The following is a 16,419-nucleotide window of genomic DNA, read 5'->3' on the forward strand; positions in this document are numbered from 1 at the left end:
TATCTGCCTCCTCCTCCTCGCAAAGAAAGGCGAGTCTCCCCGCCACCCGTTGAGCATCCGACTCTCGGCGACCGCCTTGGCCGCCGAGAGGGAGTCGGAGAAAACGACGCCCGCCACCGGATCGACCGACTCCACCGATCCCTGGCGCTGGAAGAAGAAGACGAGTTGGGCCCGCCCTGTTTCGGACCTCGCATCCGAGACGAGCCCTTTCCCAAAGGGTTCACACTCCCCCGAGACATGCCCAAGTACACCGGCTTCGTGAAGCCGGAAGACTGGCTGGTTGACTACTCCACGGCCGTCAACATTGCGAACGGCAACAAGCGTGTTGCTGTAAAGTATGTTCCACTCATGCTCCAGGGCACTGCCCGGACATGGTTGAACAGCTTGAAGCCCCGCAGCATCAACAGCTGGGTCGACTTCACCGAAGCCTTCGTCCGCAACTTCACAAGCACGTACAAGCGACCCCCCCCCAAGCCTCGCCAACTCTCCTTGTGCGTGCAAGGCCCCGACGAGTCCACTCGCGACTACCTCACACACTGGGCCGAGCTTCGGAACTCCTGTGAGGGCGTGCACGAGGTGCAGGCCATCGAGTACTTCACTGCCGGGTGTAGAGAAGTCACCCTCCTCAAGCATAAGCTCCTCTGCGATGAGCCGGAGACCCTCGACGAGCTGCTGATAACAGCAGACAAATGCGCCACGGCCGACTCCTCCATGAAGGCGGAGATCCAAGTTAGCGCGACTGGCAAAGTCACCCCTCAGGATCCTAGAACTCCGGCTGGGGACGCTAGTCGGCGACAACAGCAGAACAATCACAAGCGCAAAGCCCCGCAGCCGGCTTCCAGCAGCTGGCAAGTTGCAACAGTCGAAGACCAGCAGCCGGAGGAGCAGCCTCCGACCAAGCGACAGAAAGGTGGCAAGTCCAACTGGTTGCCGGCCTTCTCTTACGAGCAGACTCTGGATGGCCCCTGCAAGTTCCACAGCGGCGCGAAGCTGTCGAATCACACCACCCAGAAATGCCACTGGCTCACCAGAATCGCCAAGGGAGACGGTCTCCTGCCTCCCCCACCTGCTGGGCCGCCGCCTCCACCGCCGCCCTAGCAGCCGGCTGTCAGGACAGTCGGTGCAGTACAAGACGAGTACCCAGAAGAGCACGGAGCCTATGTGGTGTTCACCAGTGTGGCTGACGATCGATGCAGCAGACGGCTGCAGCAGCAAGAGGTGAATGCAGTAGCATCAAGTACTCCAGAGTTCATGCACTGGTCCAAGAATCCTATCAGTTGGAGCAGAGCTGATCACTCGAAGGTGATGCCGAGTCTAGGCTCCTACGCCCTGGTCTTAGGTGCCACCTTTGCCACGGATAGGCGGGCTGCTCGCTTCTCGCGAGTGCTGATAGACGGAGGTAGTAGCATCAATATCCTGTACAAGGATACCATGGAGAAGTTAGGAATCAAGCAAAGACAGCTTCAGAGCAGCCGGACTGTGTTTCACGGCATTGTTCCTGGCCTTTCCTGCTCACCAATCGGCAAGATTCTGATAGACGTCCTCTTTGGGGACAAAGATCACTTCCGCCGAGAGCCGGTTTGGTTTGAAGTGGTGGACCTCGAAAGCCTATACCATGCATTGCTTGGCGGCCCGCTTTGGCCAAGTTCATGGCGGTCCCCCACTATGCCTACCTCAAGATGAAGATGCCGAGTTCCAAGGGGATTCTGACCGTAGCCGGCGACTACAGAAAGTCGTCCACTTGCGCGGCCGAAAGCAGTCGGCTAGCCGAGTCCCTGGTGATCGCAGCTGAGAAGCGGCTTCTTGATCGGGTTGTGGCGATGGCCGGCAAGCAGCCCGAGATGTCGCCTGACCCCAAGGAGTCCGAAGCTGAAGGTTCGTTCAAGCCGGCCAAAGAAATGAAGAAGATACCCTTGGACCCGGAACACCCAGAGAGGTACGCTGTCGTAGGTGCAAATAGGAAGGCGAGCTCGTTGATTTCCTCTGTGAGAATCGAGACATCTTCGCATGGTCCCCTAAAGACATGCCAGGTGTACCGACGGAATTCGCCGAGCACAAGTTACATGTCCGATCTGATGTGAAGCCCGTCAGGAAGCCCTTGCGCCGCCTGTCAGAAGAAAAGAGAAGAGTTGTTGGAGAGGAGATAGCTCGGCTCCTGGCAGCCGGCTTCATTATGGAAGTATTTTTTCCAAAGTGGCTAGCAAACCCGGTCCTGGTGCTGAAGAAGAACAAGCAGTGGCGGATGTGTATTGACTACACAAGCCTCAACAAAGCTTGCCCCAAGGACCCATTCGCTTTACCGAGAATCGATCAGGTGATAGACTCCACAGCCGGATGCGAGTTGTTGAGCTTCTTAGATGCATATTCAGGATATCACCAGATCAAGCTGAACCCGGCTGATAGACTGAAGACCGCCTTCATCACGCCGTTTGGAGCCTTCTGCTACCTGACCATGACGTTCGGCTTGAGGAATACCGGCGCCACCTTTTAGCGTTGCATGCAGAAGTGCCTCCTCAAGCAACTCGGCAGAAACGCCCACGTCTACGTGGACGATGTGGTGGTGAAGAAGAAAAAGCATGGAACATTGCTGGAAGACCTCAAGGAAACCTTTGAGAACCTGCGTCGATTCCAGATCAAGCTCAACCCTGAGAAGTGCGTCTTTGGAGTACCAGCCGGCCAGCTCCTTGGCTTCCTGGTCTCTGAACGCGGCATAGAGTGCAACCCTGTAAAGATCAAGGCCATCGAGAGGATGGAGGTACCCAGCCAACTGCTAGATGTGCAGAAGTTCACCGGCTGCTTGGCGTCCATCAGCCGATTCATCAGTCGGCTGGGCGAGAAGGCTCTCCCGTTATACCAGCTCATGAAGAAGACAACCTTTTTCGACTGGAACCCCAAGGCAGACGAAGCTTTTCTCCAGTTGAAGAAGATGTTGACTACTCCCCCCGTGCTGGCGGCTCCGACTCCTAAAGAGCCCATGCTCCTATACATTGCCGCCACCAGCCGGGTAGTCAGCATAGTCATTGTGGTTGAACGCAAGGAGGAAGGCAAGGCGCTACCTGTCCAGAGACCAGTATATTACCTAAGCAAAGTACTATCGACCTCCAAGCAGAACTATCCCCACTACCAGAAGATGTGCTACGGCGTGCACTTTGCCGCCAAGAAGCTGAAGCCTTACTTTCACGAGCACCCAATCACTGTGGTTTGCACAGCCCCACTAACCGAGATCATCGGAAGCCGAGATGCTTCTGGTCGAGTGGCCAAATGGGCCATTGAGCTAGCTCCCTACACCATGCTACTCTTTATTATGCCGCTTGGCACCGGGCTCGACTAGTCGGCCCGGGGACTCGCCGCCTCGCGCTATGGAATGCTTCCTGCAGTTGGACAAGTAGTGGGTGGTGCCTAAGCCGTCTCCTGTCAAAGCCGCAGTTCGCAGAGTGATTGTCTGGTGGGCAGGAGTAAGGAAGAATGGGCACCCGCATGAAAAATGGCTAAGGACTCAAAGCATAAACATAGCCTAAGCCGGCTTCCAGCCTCTCTTAGCAAAGCCAACTCTTGAGTAGTCGGCTTGCCGCTTTCTATCCAACTTGTTAAGAAGACTCTAAAAAATGGACAAGTACTTGCCTTCCCAAAGTAGCCAAGCATTTGATCCAGAGGCGATCCGCAGAGCGGCTGTCCGACTGGCAAGGCGGCGACTAAGGGAAGGCGGCAAAGGAAAAAGCCAAAAGAGCAATGAGCAAGGAAAGATAGAATTCGGATAAATATTTACATAACATAGGCCCTTGGTCGAATCTTCAAGCAGAAGTTCAAAATACACCCCGCGGGTGGAATTGTTCGAATTAACAAGTTTTTCAAAGACTACTAATGTAGATAAAATGAAGGCAAGACGGCAGCCTAGGAAGTGGCAGATGGGTTCGGAGGGTCGGAAGAGACGGCGGTGACAGGCGCCGGGGCGGCCGGCTGGACAGTCTTGGCTTGATCGTGTCCGGCGGCAGCCGGCTCGGTTGGGCGCGGCTTGTTGCTAGAGGCGCAGTCGAGCGGAGGCTGGTCGCCGGCTCCGTCTTCTAGCACCTCCGTCTCAACTCCGTTCTCCGCCTCGCCTTCCTCCTCGACGCTGGAACCGATCACCTCCGCCGAGTCCTCGTCATAATCCGAGTTCATCCCGAACCACTCCTGCGGCGCCTCCCTGCCGTCTTCAGCCCGATCAGGGACGAAGACGCGGGTGTCTGCGTAGTCGGCGATCGCCGCGGCGCGCGCGACGAGGGCGTCTTCCACAGCTACCAGCTCCGCCTGGGCCTCTGACCGGAACGCGGCCAGCCGGTCCAGGTCCAGCCCTGGATACCACGCCTTGACGAATTCCAAGGCCCGGCGCGCTCCAGCCCGGGCCGAGGAACCCTTCCAGGCCTCAAGATGACGAGCTGCGACCTCCAGCCAGTCGGCAGTCCGACTGGGAGTGCACAGAACCGGCATGTCTGGCCACAGGGCGGAAATCGCCTGGGCACCGGCACGTTGAAGCCGGCGCAGCATCCGATGGGCCGGCCGCAGACGAGCTTCGATGCTCAGAAGCTGCTCATCGAGGGTCCGGGGGGCGTTGGCGGCAATCTCCGCACCATCTGCCCTCCGCGCCTCACAATCAGCCTCGATGGCTTGTGTGGCCGCCTGCGAGTGACCAGGGAAGAAGTCTGCCAAGACGAAAAAGAAGCAAGTCAAAAAATCAGGAGTCAGCCCGACCCATAGTCGGAGGCTCAAAGAAAGAAAGGAAGAAAATAAACTCACCGTCGACGATGTCCTCAATCTCATGGAAGCCGGAAGTTAGCTGTGCCTCCTTGTCGGTCCAGGAGGAGCGCTTGCTTTCGAACTCGGCCAGGAGAGCAGTCTCTCTCTTCTCTGCCTCGTCATGCGCCTTCTTGAGCAGCTCCCTTTGCTCCGCCAGCTGCACGGCCAGCAGGTCGCGCTCCACGGCAAGCTTGCTGCACTCCTCCCCCTTGGAGCGCAAGGCGGTGTTGGCTTCGCCCAGCTGCTGCTGAAGAGTGGCGTTGGCCTCTAAAGAATGAAAAGGAAAAGACGTTAAGTCGTCAACAAAGAAGGTCGTCGGGAAGATCCGGCCCGACTGCTCAGCAGTCGGCCCGAATCTCGGGGACTACAGCCCGCGGGTGCGCCAGCACGCCCCCGCGAAGAAGAAGGAGGACTCACTCCGGCTCTCCGACAAGTCGACAGTCCGCCTGCCCAGCTCCTCGACGTTGCGGTTGAAGACAGTGACGCGGAGGTTGTGATACTCCTGTGATAAGAATTTTAGACAAAGATAAGTATTGGAACTCGCTAGAAGGAGTTCCTGGCCGCCTGCTCAGTAGCCGGCCCGAAACTCGGGGACTACACCCACTAGGTGCGCTGGCGCGCCCCCACGGAGAAGAACAATGAAAAAACAAAGTCGAAAATGAAAGCATACCCGGACGGCTGCTCATGACGCCACATGCGCCTTGGTGCAGTTCTGGATGGTGTCGCCCTCTGCTCGCAGCTTCGCCTGAACGTCCAGAAGCGACTGGCTCAGCGGGCCTGTGCCGCCTCCTCGCACCCACCCAACGGGCGCGGCACTGGTCGCCTCAGCATCTGGGATGGCCGAGCTGGCGGCGTCAGTCACTAAGGGGCATGGCGCCGAAGTCGCCTTCTCAAGGCAGCGGCGCGCTGGCGAGGCGACTTGAAGGAGTAGCCTCGCCACGGACTTGTCCTCAGTCGGCGGCACCGGCGGGCCTGCCGGCTGTTTACCTTGCGCACTCCCGGACAGTGGTGGAGGTGGCGATGGCGGCATGGCCATGTCTGACATGGAGGCCTCACAGCTTTCCCTCTCCATGACGGGGTTCTCGCCGCCGGCTTCCCCAGTCTGCCCCGTGAACTCCGGGGGCGGCAGCGTGAAGTTCAGTGGGATGACAAGCAGCGCCGATTGGCGGTGCGCGGCCTCCTCTGCTCGCCGCCATGCCGCGACAGCGGCTTCGGCCTCATCCAGCTTCCTCTGGGCGGGCGTGGGATTAACTGTGCCCAGCACCCCACGCCCCCACGATTTACCACACGAAGTAACTGCGTGTAGTTACAACGTGGGAATCCCAACCGTCCGCACGGCCACAACAGATCCGTTCGCATGCCGAGGCACGGTAGTGGTGGGCCCCGCCCGAGGCCCTGTCCCGTCGCGCGCGTGGGTGGGCAGACTGACCCTGCCACGTGGTGCCACGCGACGGATCCGCAACGGGCCGCTGCCCGGAAGCTTGTCAGGCACGCTGCCTAGATCCCGCTACGACCTTCAAACTCTTCAAGGGGCGGGACGGCCTTCCGCGAGTCCGGCTCCAGCCAGTCGGCCTAGAGAAAGACGGAGAGCAAGGTCCAGATTCCACGACCAGAAGGAGGAAACTGTTGAGACTCCTCGACATGTCACCCTCGGCGCCTCACCAGCTTCAGGGACTATTGTCGGAGTAATGGGCCACGGGTAGGCTAACCCGAGCCCCTAAACCTTTCAAGACATCGGGGCGAGCCGCGCCCCTCAAGACTCTGTGATAAAGAGCCGCCTTCTGGGAGTCGGCGGCAAGGGCGCTGACTGCCCCTCACGGCCGAGTCCCAGGGACGACTTCGAGAGGAGCCGACTCTTAACTGACGACTTCCAGAGAAGCCGGCTATGGGGAGTCGGCCCGCGACTCCAACCACCTCCTGCCTTCGCCACGATGGACGGGACGGGGTACGGTCACCGTGTGGTCGTCCCTGCCCCGCTTACAAAGGGCTGGCATGGCTACAGTGCGCCGTACCGCTGGAGATCTCCATCCGGCGCGGCACTATTGCCATGCCTGCCCTGACCTCAGCCCCCATGGGCAGCGCGCTGTGCCCATGACGGCCTACCTGTACGGTCCAGAGATGGCGGGTCCTGCTCGTCAGCGGGGGTACAGAAGACGGCAAGAGTGCCACAAGACGGACCAGATCATATAGGAAGGAGGGAGCTAGCCCTGCCCTCTCCTACCTCCAGGAAATAGCTCAAGGAGCAACCTTGTACTCACTTTGCCATAAGTGATCAGGCGGAGACCCCGCAGAGCAGCACTAGGGGTGTTATCTCCACGGAGAGCCCTGAAGCTGGGTAAGATTCGCCAGCGTGCATGCCTTCACCTCATCCCGTTTCTAGGCACCGGCGACGTTCTACTCGCTCCCACCATGATAAGCCATCCTTTGGCATATGTCACACCCAACCCCCTACAATTTGCTCCTTTTCCAGCCAGAATTCCAGCTGCTGGCATTCCCCCTCTTCATGGTAAACCTTGTAAAATAAGAGAGAATAGCCATAAGTATTGAGATATATTGTGTAATAACAGCCCATAATGCAATAAATATTGATATAAAAGCATGATGCAAAATGGACGTATCAACTCCCTCAAGCTTAGACCTCGCTTGTCCTCAAGCGGAAGCCGAAATCGAAAAATATGCCCACATGTTTAGATATAGAGGTGTCGATAAAAATAAAATACGGACATGAGGGCATCATGATCATTCTTATAACAGCAACATATATAGATTTTGTCATATGATTTCTTATGCTCAAGTAACGATCAATTCACAATGTCAAGTATGGTTCAGAAACTTCATTGGGAACTAACAAACTATAATCTCAGTCATTGAAGCAATTGCAATTTATCATAACATCAGAAAGAGTCAAGAATAGAGGTTTTCAGCAAGTCCACATACTCAACTATCATGTAGTCTTCTACAATTGCTAAAACTCACGCAGTACTTGTGGTTATGGAGTTTCAGCCGGACACTGAGAAAGATAGGGGCTTATTGTGTTGCCTCCCAACGTATTCACCTTTGGGTGATGTCAACAATAATAATTCATGCTAACTTACATCCAATTGGATATATATATATCAAGATCTTTCAAACACGAGGAGCTTGCCAAAGGATAAAATGAAAAAGGGAAAGGTGAAGATCACCTTGACTCGAACATAAAGTAAAAACATAAAGTAAAAGATAGGCCCTTCGCAGAGGGAAGCAGAGGCTGTCATGTGCTTTTAGGGTTGGATGCATAAAATCTTAATGCAAAAGAACGTCACTTTATATTGCCACTTGTATATGGACCTTTATTATGCAGTCTGTCGCTTTTATTGCTTCCATAACAAGAACGTATAAAGCTTATTTTCTCTGCACTAATAAGTCATACATATTTAGAGAGCATTTTTTATTGCCTGCAACATGACAACTTATTGAAGGATCTTACTCAATCCATAGGTAGGTATGGTGGACTCTCATGGCAAAACTGGGTTTAAGATATTTGGAAGCACAAGTAGTATCTCTACTTGGTGCAAGGAATTTGGCTAGCATGAGGGGGAAAGGCAAGCTCAACATGTTGGGAAGATCAATGACAATATACTTTAACTGAGATGTGAGAAAACATAAACCATTATGTTGTCTTCCTTGTCCAACATCAACTCTTTTAGCACATCATACTTAATGAGTGCTCACAATCATAAAAGATGTCCAAGATAGTATATTTGTATGTGAAAACCTCTCTTCCCTTATTACTTCCTATTAATTGCAACGATGACCAAAACTACGTTTGTCAACTCTCAACAACTTTTATGCCTCATACTTTCTATGTGTGAAGTCATTACTATCCATAAGATAAATATCAACTCTTTTATTCTTTCTACTTCCTCAAGATCATAGAAAAATATCAAAGCCCATGACTCAACACTAATCTTTATTATAAATAGCTCACGGACTCGATTGCATAAAGAGATCACAAAGCAAAACTCAAAACTACTTGATACTAAAACTTTAATCTACTAGATCAAGATACTACTAAAAGGATCGAACTAAATAAAATGGTAAAGATAGGAGTGTGATGGTGATACAATACCGGGGCACCTCCCCCAAGCATGGAAGTTGCCAAGGGGAGTGCCCATACCCATGTGATTATGTCTCCTTCTTCATGGTTGGTGTTATGATCTTCTTGGCGATGATGCCCCTCAGGATACGATTATCCTCCTTGAGCTTATTGACTTGTTGTTTGAGGTCCATAATTTCTTTGCGGAGCTTGCCCGTAACGGCTAAAGCTCCCTTTACCCAAGGATGCTGCATAGCTTCTGGAGAAAAAGTGACGCTCTTTTTCATATTTTCATTAGAAAGAAATTTAACATTGGAAGGGATGACCGAATTTGGAATAGCCGAGCTATGTAGTTCCCCCATCATGAATCATGCTTGGAGACGAGAGGTAACTTCTTGATCTTCCTCCATAGCATCTATCCTTTTCAAGTCGGCCTCCATCTCATCCTCCGTTGATGGTCCAAAGTGATAAGCATCGCTATTTGCTCCTGGACCTGGTGTCGGGTGAGACACCCGACTCTCCCCGACTGACTCTTGAGAAAACATCTTTGAAAGGATCGAGAAGAGGTCTCTAGGGGGGTGATTAGATAATAAGTACCAAAAGTTGCAGTATTTAAGTTCTTTAAGTTTAAGTGGAGTTTTGGCACAAATTTAACACTTACAATACATAACAAGCAAGCATGCAAAGAGTATATGAGCAGCGGAAAGTAAAGCATGCAACTTGCAAGAATGTAAAGGGATGGGATTGGAGGATTCAAACGCAATTGGAGATACGGATGTTTTTGTCGTGGTTCCGATAAGTGGTGCTATCGTACATCCATGTTGATGGAGACTTCAACCCACGAAGGGTAACAGTTGCGCGAGTCCACGGGGGGCTCCACCCACGAAGGGTCCACGAAGAAGCAACCTTGTCTATCCCACCATGGTCGTCTCCCACGAAGGACTTGCCTCACTAGCGGTAGATCTTCACGAAGTAGGCGATCTCCTTGCCCTTAAAAACTCCTTGGTTCAACTCCACAATCTTGTCGGAGGCTCCCAAGTGACACCTAGCCAATCTAGGAGACATCACTCTCCAAGAAGTAACAAATGGTGTGTTGATGATGAACTCCTTGCTCTTGTGCTTCAAATGATAGTCTCCCCAACACTCAACTCTCTCTCACAGGATTTGGATTTTGTGGAAAGAACATTTGAGTGGAAAGCAACTTGGGGAAGGCTAGAGATCAAGATTCATATGGTAGAAATGGAATATCTTGGTCTCAACACAAGTGTAGGTGGTTCTCTCTCAGAAAATGCAAGTTGCAAGTGTAGGTTTGTTATGATGGCTCTCTCCACGAATGAAGATTGGGTGAAGGGGTATATATAGCCTCCACACAAAATCTAACCGTTACACACAAATTGCCAATCTCGGTGGGACCGAATTGAAAAACTCGGTCGAACCGATTCAGCAAATCTAGTGACCGTTAGGATTTTCGGTGGGACCGACATGCATCTCGGTAGGACCGATATGGTTAGGGTTAGGGCATAACGTAATCTCGGTGAGACCGATTACACAAACTCGGTGGGACCAATTTTGGTAATAAGCTAACCAGAGAGTTGGTCAGGAAAACTCGGTGGGACCGATTCGCTCAACTCGGTTGGACCGAAATGTTACGAAGAGGAACAAAGAGTTTGCATTGTAATCTTGGTAGTACCGATTACTCAAACTCGGTGGGACCGATTTTGGTAATGGAAATACACAGAGAGATTACAATCCCATCTCGGTGAGACCGATTTGCCTAGGGTTTATGGCAGTGGCTAAGACATCTGAACTCGGTGGCGCTGGATAGAAAGAATCGGTGGGGCCGAGTTAGACTTTTTGGTTTAGGACATATGTGGATGTGATAAAGTAGTTGAGGGCTTTGGAGCATATCACTAAGCACTTGAGCAAGTAAGCCATTAAGCAACACCTCATCCCCTCTTGATAGTATTGGCTTTTCCTATAGACTCAATGTGATCTTGGATCACAAAATATAAAATGTAGAGTCTTGTGCTTGAAGCTTGATCCAATCCTTTGTCCTTAGCATCTTGAAGGGGTTCTACATCCTTTAGTCCATGCCACTTCATTGTTGAAGTTGTCTGAAACATACTAGGTAAAAGTGTTAGTCCAACAAGAGATATGTTGACATTAATTACCAAAATCACCCAGGGAGCACTTGTGCTTTCAATCTCCTCCTTTTTGGTAATTGATGACAACATACATCAAAGCTTTAGATAAAGATATAGAGAATAGTAAGTAAAGCTTTGCAAAGACATGTAACATGCATAGGCTCCCCCTACATGTATGCAATCATGTGAATATGGAATATAGAAGCATGTGAATGCATAAACATGACAGAGTAAGCGATGTGTTACATGTATCTTGGCTATATGCATCAGAGCAAAAGATGTGAATATGGGAAATGTACCTTCATGCTCATGAGTCCTTCTTGCAAACAGTATGTACATCAGCAAGAATTCCTCATACACATGATTGTGATGCATATACTTACCTTGTGGTCTTGAGTTGGCTTAGAATGGAATGAACCTGTGAAAATAAGGTTAGATAACACAGATGCACCTACTAGCCAGAGCAAACAGAAAGAAACCACAAGACTACCAAGACTAGGATGGCATGTAGAGAGTGAACACTGAGTACCACATTGGATATAGACATGTCCCCAAAGGTAAAAGATGTGCCATGAATTTAAGGATTTCCTTCCCTTAGATGTCTTGCTCCCCCTGAATCTAGCATGGGATACTGGGAGAAGATAGGGAACAGAAAATCAGAGCTCAAAGAAACAAATGAACAGAGCTAATGCAGATAAGCACATATGAACATGTATTTCCCCTCAAGAAGACATGTGGCATCTCTCCTCTTGAACACCAAGCATATGGGATCCTTGAAGATTACTCTCTCCTGGAGTATTCTCTTCCCCTAGAGATATGAATAAGCTTTGATGTGATCTCTCTCTCCCCCTTTGACATCAATTTCCAAGAAGGGTCTTCTGGAATTTGTCGTGAATGGGTATGGTCCTTAAGTCACAGCACAAAGCACTAAGGTAAATGTGATGCTTGTAGAGGATAAGATTCATTGACTGGAGCTAGATCAAAAGTAATGCAGGAACAAATGGCATAATGTCTTTCTTGTAGTGAAATCGGTGGCACCGAGTGGTATGCTTCGGTTGCACTGAAATAATTCGGTTGGACCAAAAATAGAGACCGGTGTGACCGAGTTCATCACAGAGAAAACACTTGTCACCTCAGCTCACTAGACAAGTAAGATCTCACAAGGATTTGCAAGGAATTAACTGAAAGATTTGCAATGAATTGGATGCAGGGAATGCAGAACAAATAGAAAAGAAAAGAAAAGAAATCTAGATTTTTTTTGAAAGAAAAGGGGAAACAAATATGCATGAGACAAATGCAAGAGCACAGAAAAGAACACAAGAGAACTTCATCTAGAGATGGTCGGCGACAAAGTCACCTATGTTAGAGTATATTGACTTAGGAGTCAAGTGAGATCACTTGATCATAGGTCATACTCATCGTTTAAGCTCAAAATGGGGTTACCATTTTTCGTTTAAGCATCTTGATGTATTCACATCTTGTCGAGTTGCTTTGACTCATGACTTGGAGTAAAGCTTCTCTAAGATGGAATAACATACCTTGGGTGGTGGTGTTGATCGTGATCATGTAGTTGAACTTATGTGGGTTGCTCAAAGTTGATATAGCTCATCAAGAGTTGGGAGCACCACTTGGAATTTGAGTTCATCTACCTACATGGGTTAGTTTTTGCAAGGAAGAGCACTTCTGTGTCCAAAATGACAATCATGAAGGTCAATAATAAATTTGTCAAAGGATATGTTTGAATGGTTCCATGCTTCCTTGTCTCCAACCACCATTGTGTAGAGACTTGGTGATGTAGAGATTGCTCAAGATGTGAGTGAGTTGCAATCTCATAGATTTAGATTCATCCAAGTACCTACATGGGTTATATAACATGCAAGGTGCAAATATATCCAAGACATAAGATAGTCATCATAAGAGAAATGTCAAGGATTAGTCATAGGTTCATGCCTTGCATGTATCAAATGGAGTTCCTACTCCAAGTTTGAGGCATCAATGATGTTCAATTCACCTCTTAACCTGCAAAACACTTTCTCATCAAGTAGTTTAGAGAATATATCCGCTAATTGCTTTTCGGTGTGAACATGCTTCAGATTAATGTCCCCTTTGGCAACATGATCTCGAATGAAATGATGACGAACTTAAATATGCTTAGTTCGAGAGTGTTGCACGGGATTGTGAGCAATCTTGATAGCACTTTCATTGTCACAAAGTAATGGAACATGTTTCACATATATCCCATAATCTTTAAGTGTTTGGGTCATCCAAAGTAATTGAGCACAACATGAACCAGCGGCAATGTATTCCGCTTCAGCGGTGGATAAGGATACCGAGTTTTGTTTCTTGGAAGACCAAGACACAAGAGATCTACCAAGAAATTGACAAGTACTCGAAGTGGACTTTCTATCAACCTTGTCACTGGCATAGTCCGAGTCGGAGTAGCCAACAAGATCGAAAGAGGCCCTCTTTGGATACCAAATGCCAAAGTTTGGTGTATGGATTAAGTATCTCACTATCCTTTTCACGGCCTTAAGATGACATTCTTTAGGAGCAGCTTGATATCATGCACACATGCACACACTTAGCATGATATCAGGACGTGAAGCACATAGATATAACAATGAACCAATCATAGAGCGATAAACTTTTTGATCAACCGGTTCACCATCTTTGGTCAAATCAAGATGTCCACTAGTAGGCATGCGTGTAGTCACACCTTTGCATTCTTGCATATTGTACTTCTTGAATAAGTCCTTGGTGTACTTTGTTTGAGAGACAAAGGTACCTTCCTTAGTTTGCTTGATTTGCAAACCAAGAAAGAATTTGAGTTCACTCGTCATCGACATCTCAAACTTCTCCGACATTAGCTTCCCAAACTTTTCACTAAAATGAGGGTTAGTTGATCCAAATATAATATCATCAACATAGATTTGGCATACAAATAGTTCTCCATTGACCCCTTGGTAAAAAGAGTAGAATCTATTTTTCCAATTTCAAAGCCTTTTTCAATAAGGAACTTGGTCAAGCATTTATACCATGCTCTAGGAGCTTGTTTAAGACCATAAAGAGCTTTGTGAAGTTTGTAAACATGATTAGGTTTCTTAGGATTAACAAAGTCGGGAGGTTGCTTAACATAGACTTCCTCCTCTATTTCACCATTTAGAAAAGCACTTTTAATGTCCATTTGGTACAAGGTGATATCATGGTGATTAGCATAGGCAAGTAAGATGCGAATGGACTCAAGTCTAGCAACAGGAGCATAAGTCTCACCATAGTCCATACCTTCGACTTGTGTGTAGCCTTGGGCGATGAGACGTTCTTTGTTGCGAACTACTTGTCCATCTTCATCTTTCTGGTTGCAAAACACCCATTTGGTACCGATGATGTTGTGGTTGTTGTCGGGCTTCTCAACCAATGTCCAAACTTGATTTCTCTCAAAGTTGTGTAGCTCTTCATGCATAGTGTTTATCCAATCTGGATCTTCCAATGCTTCTTCAACCTTCATAGGTTCAATGCTACAGATGAATGAATAGTGTTCACAAAAGTTAGCTAAACGAGTTTTAGAGCGAGTGATTCTCCCAGTTTGGATATCATTGTAGATTTGCTCAACGGGATGGTCTTTAGCAATTCTTGCTTGAACTCGTGAAAGCTTTTGCTTGGGTCTTGGTTGAACATCTTCTTCATCTTGTTCTTCTTCTTAGCCTTCTTCATTGTTGACGTTGTCGTTCTCTTGTCGTGGTGGAGAAGGAGGTTGTTGGTGTTCATCTCGGTGCACTTCCTCGTTTTCTAAATCTTGGTATGTCCCACTTGTGGATGCTTCCATATCAACTCTTGGTTCACCTTGTCGTGAGGTAGAAGCTTCCACTTGGACGGGACGAGGTACTCTCCTTCACCTCTGTTGGACGAATCTTGCCAATAGACAAGTCTTGGATTGCTTCCGAGGGGTCTTTGTCTCCTACATCAATTGGCAATTGCTCTACTTGCGAGCCGTTAGATTTATCAAACTTCACATCTACTGTTTCTTCAACCTTTCGGGTGAAATTGTTGTAGACACGGTATGTGCGAGAGTTTGAGCCATAACCAAGTAGGAAACCTTCATGAGACTTAGGAGCAAATTTAGAACGATGATGCTTATCAAGAATGTAGCACTTTGAGCCGAATACTCGAAAGTATCCAACTTGGGGTTTGTTATCGGTGAGAAGCTCGTATGCCGTCTTGCTGAGTAGCTTGTGAAGATACAAGTGATTTGTTGCATGACAAGCTGTCTCAACCGCTTCCGCCCAAAAGTGCTTCGGCGTCTTGTACTCATCAAGCATTGTTCTCGCCATTTTGATGAGCGTCCGGTTCTTCCTCTCAACAATTCCATTTTGTTGAAGTGTGTACGTAGCCGAGAACTCATGTGAAATACCTTCTTCGTCAAGAAAGGTATCCACATTTGCGTTCTTGAACTCCGTTCCATTGACGCTGCGAACCTTCTTGATCTTCACTTGAAATTGATTTTGGGCCTTCCTAGCGAAGTTTTTGAAGATCTTTTGAACCTGCGATTTATCATCAAAAAAGAACACCCACGTAAATCTTGAAAAATCATCAACTATAACTAGACCAGAAGAATTTCCATCGAGACTTTTGTAGGCGTTGGGACCAAAAAGATCCATGTGAAGTAGCTCGCGTGGCCTCCTTGTGGCCATGATGTTTTTCAAGGGATTCCTCCCTCCGACCTATTTACCTGCCTGACAAGCGTTGCAAAGTCTATCCTTATCAAATATGACATCGTTAACGCCAAGGATATGATTTCCTTTAATAAGCTTGTCAAGGTTTCGCATGCCAACATGACCTAATCGTCTATGCCATAACCAACCTTTAGAAGATTTAGCAATAAAGCAAGTTCTAGGTTGAGCCTTTTTAGTGAAATCAACAATGTATAGATCACCTCTACGTACACCGGTAAAGACCATTTTATGATTATCTCTACGAAACACTTGGCAATCTACTTCAGTAAATAGGACATTGAAACTGAAATTAGCAAGTCTAGATACTGAAAGTAAGTTGTAGCCAAGAGATTCAACGAGCATGACATTTTGTATGGAGCTATCATGTGATATGGCCACCTTACCGAGGCCAACCACCTTACCCTTTGAGTTATCACCAAAAGTGACATACTTTTGAGGACCATCATTTTCAGCAAGCTCATGAAACATATCTTTATCTCCGGTCATGTGATCGGTACATCCACTATCAAGAACCCATTCCTTTCCTCCTGCCATATATCCCCGAAGATTTGCCATAAGACCAAAGTGTCTCATTGCATCATCAAGATCAAAGTCACTATCATCATCCTCATCATAGTATCCATGTTCAACATCGTCATGTGGTGGATCAAATCCTAGAGAGGGTGATTCGTTAGAGTGAGTTTGACAATGATCTTGT

This window comes from Triticum dicoccoides, chromosome 6B (assembly GCF_002162155.2).
Source record: "Triticum dicoccoides isolate Atlit2015 ecotype Zavitan chromosome 6B, WEW_v2.0, whole genome shotgun sequence".
Lineage (NCBI taxonomy): Eukaryota > Viridiplantae > Streptophyta > Magnoliopsida > Poales > Poaceae > Triticum > Triticum dicoccoides.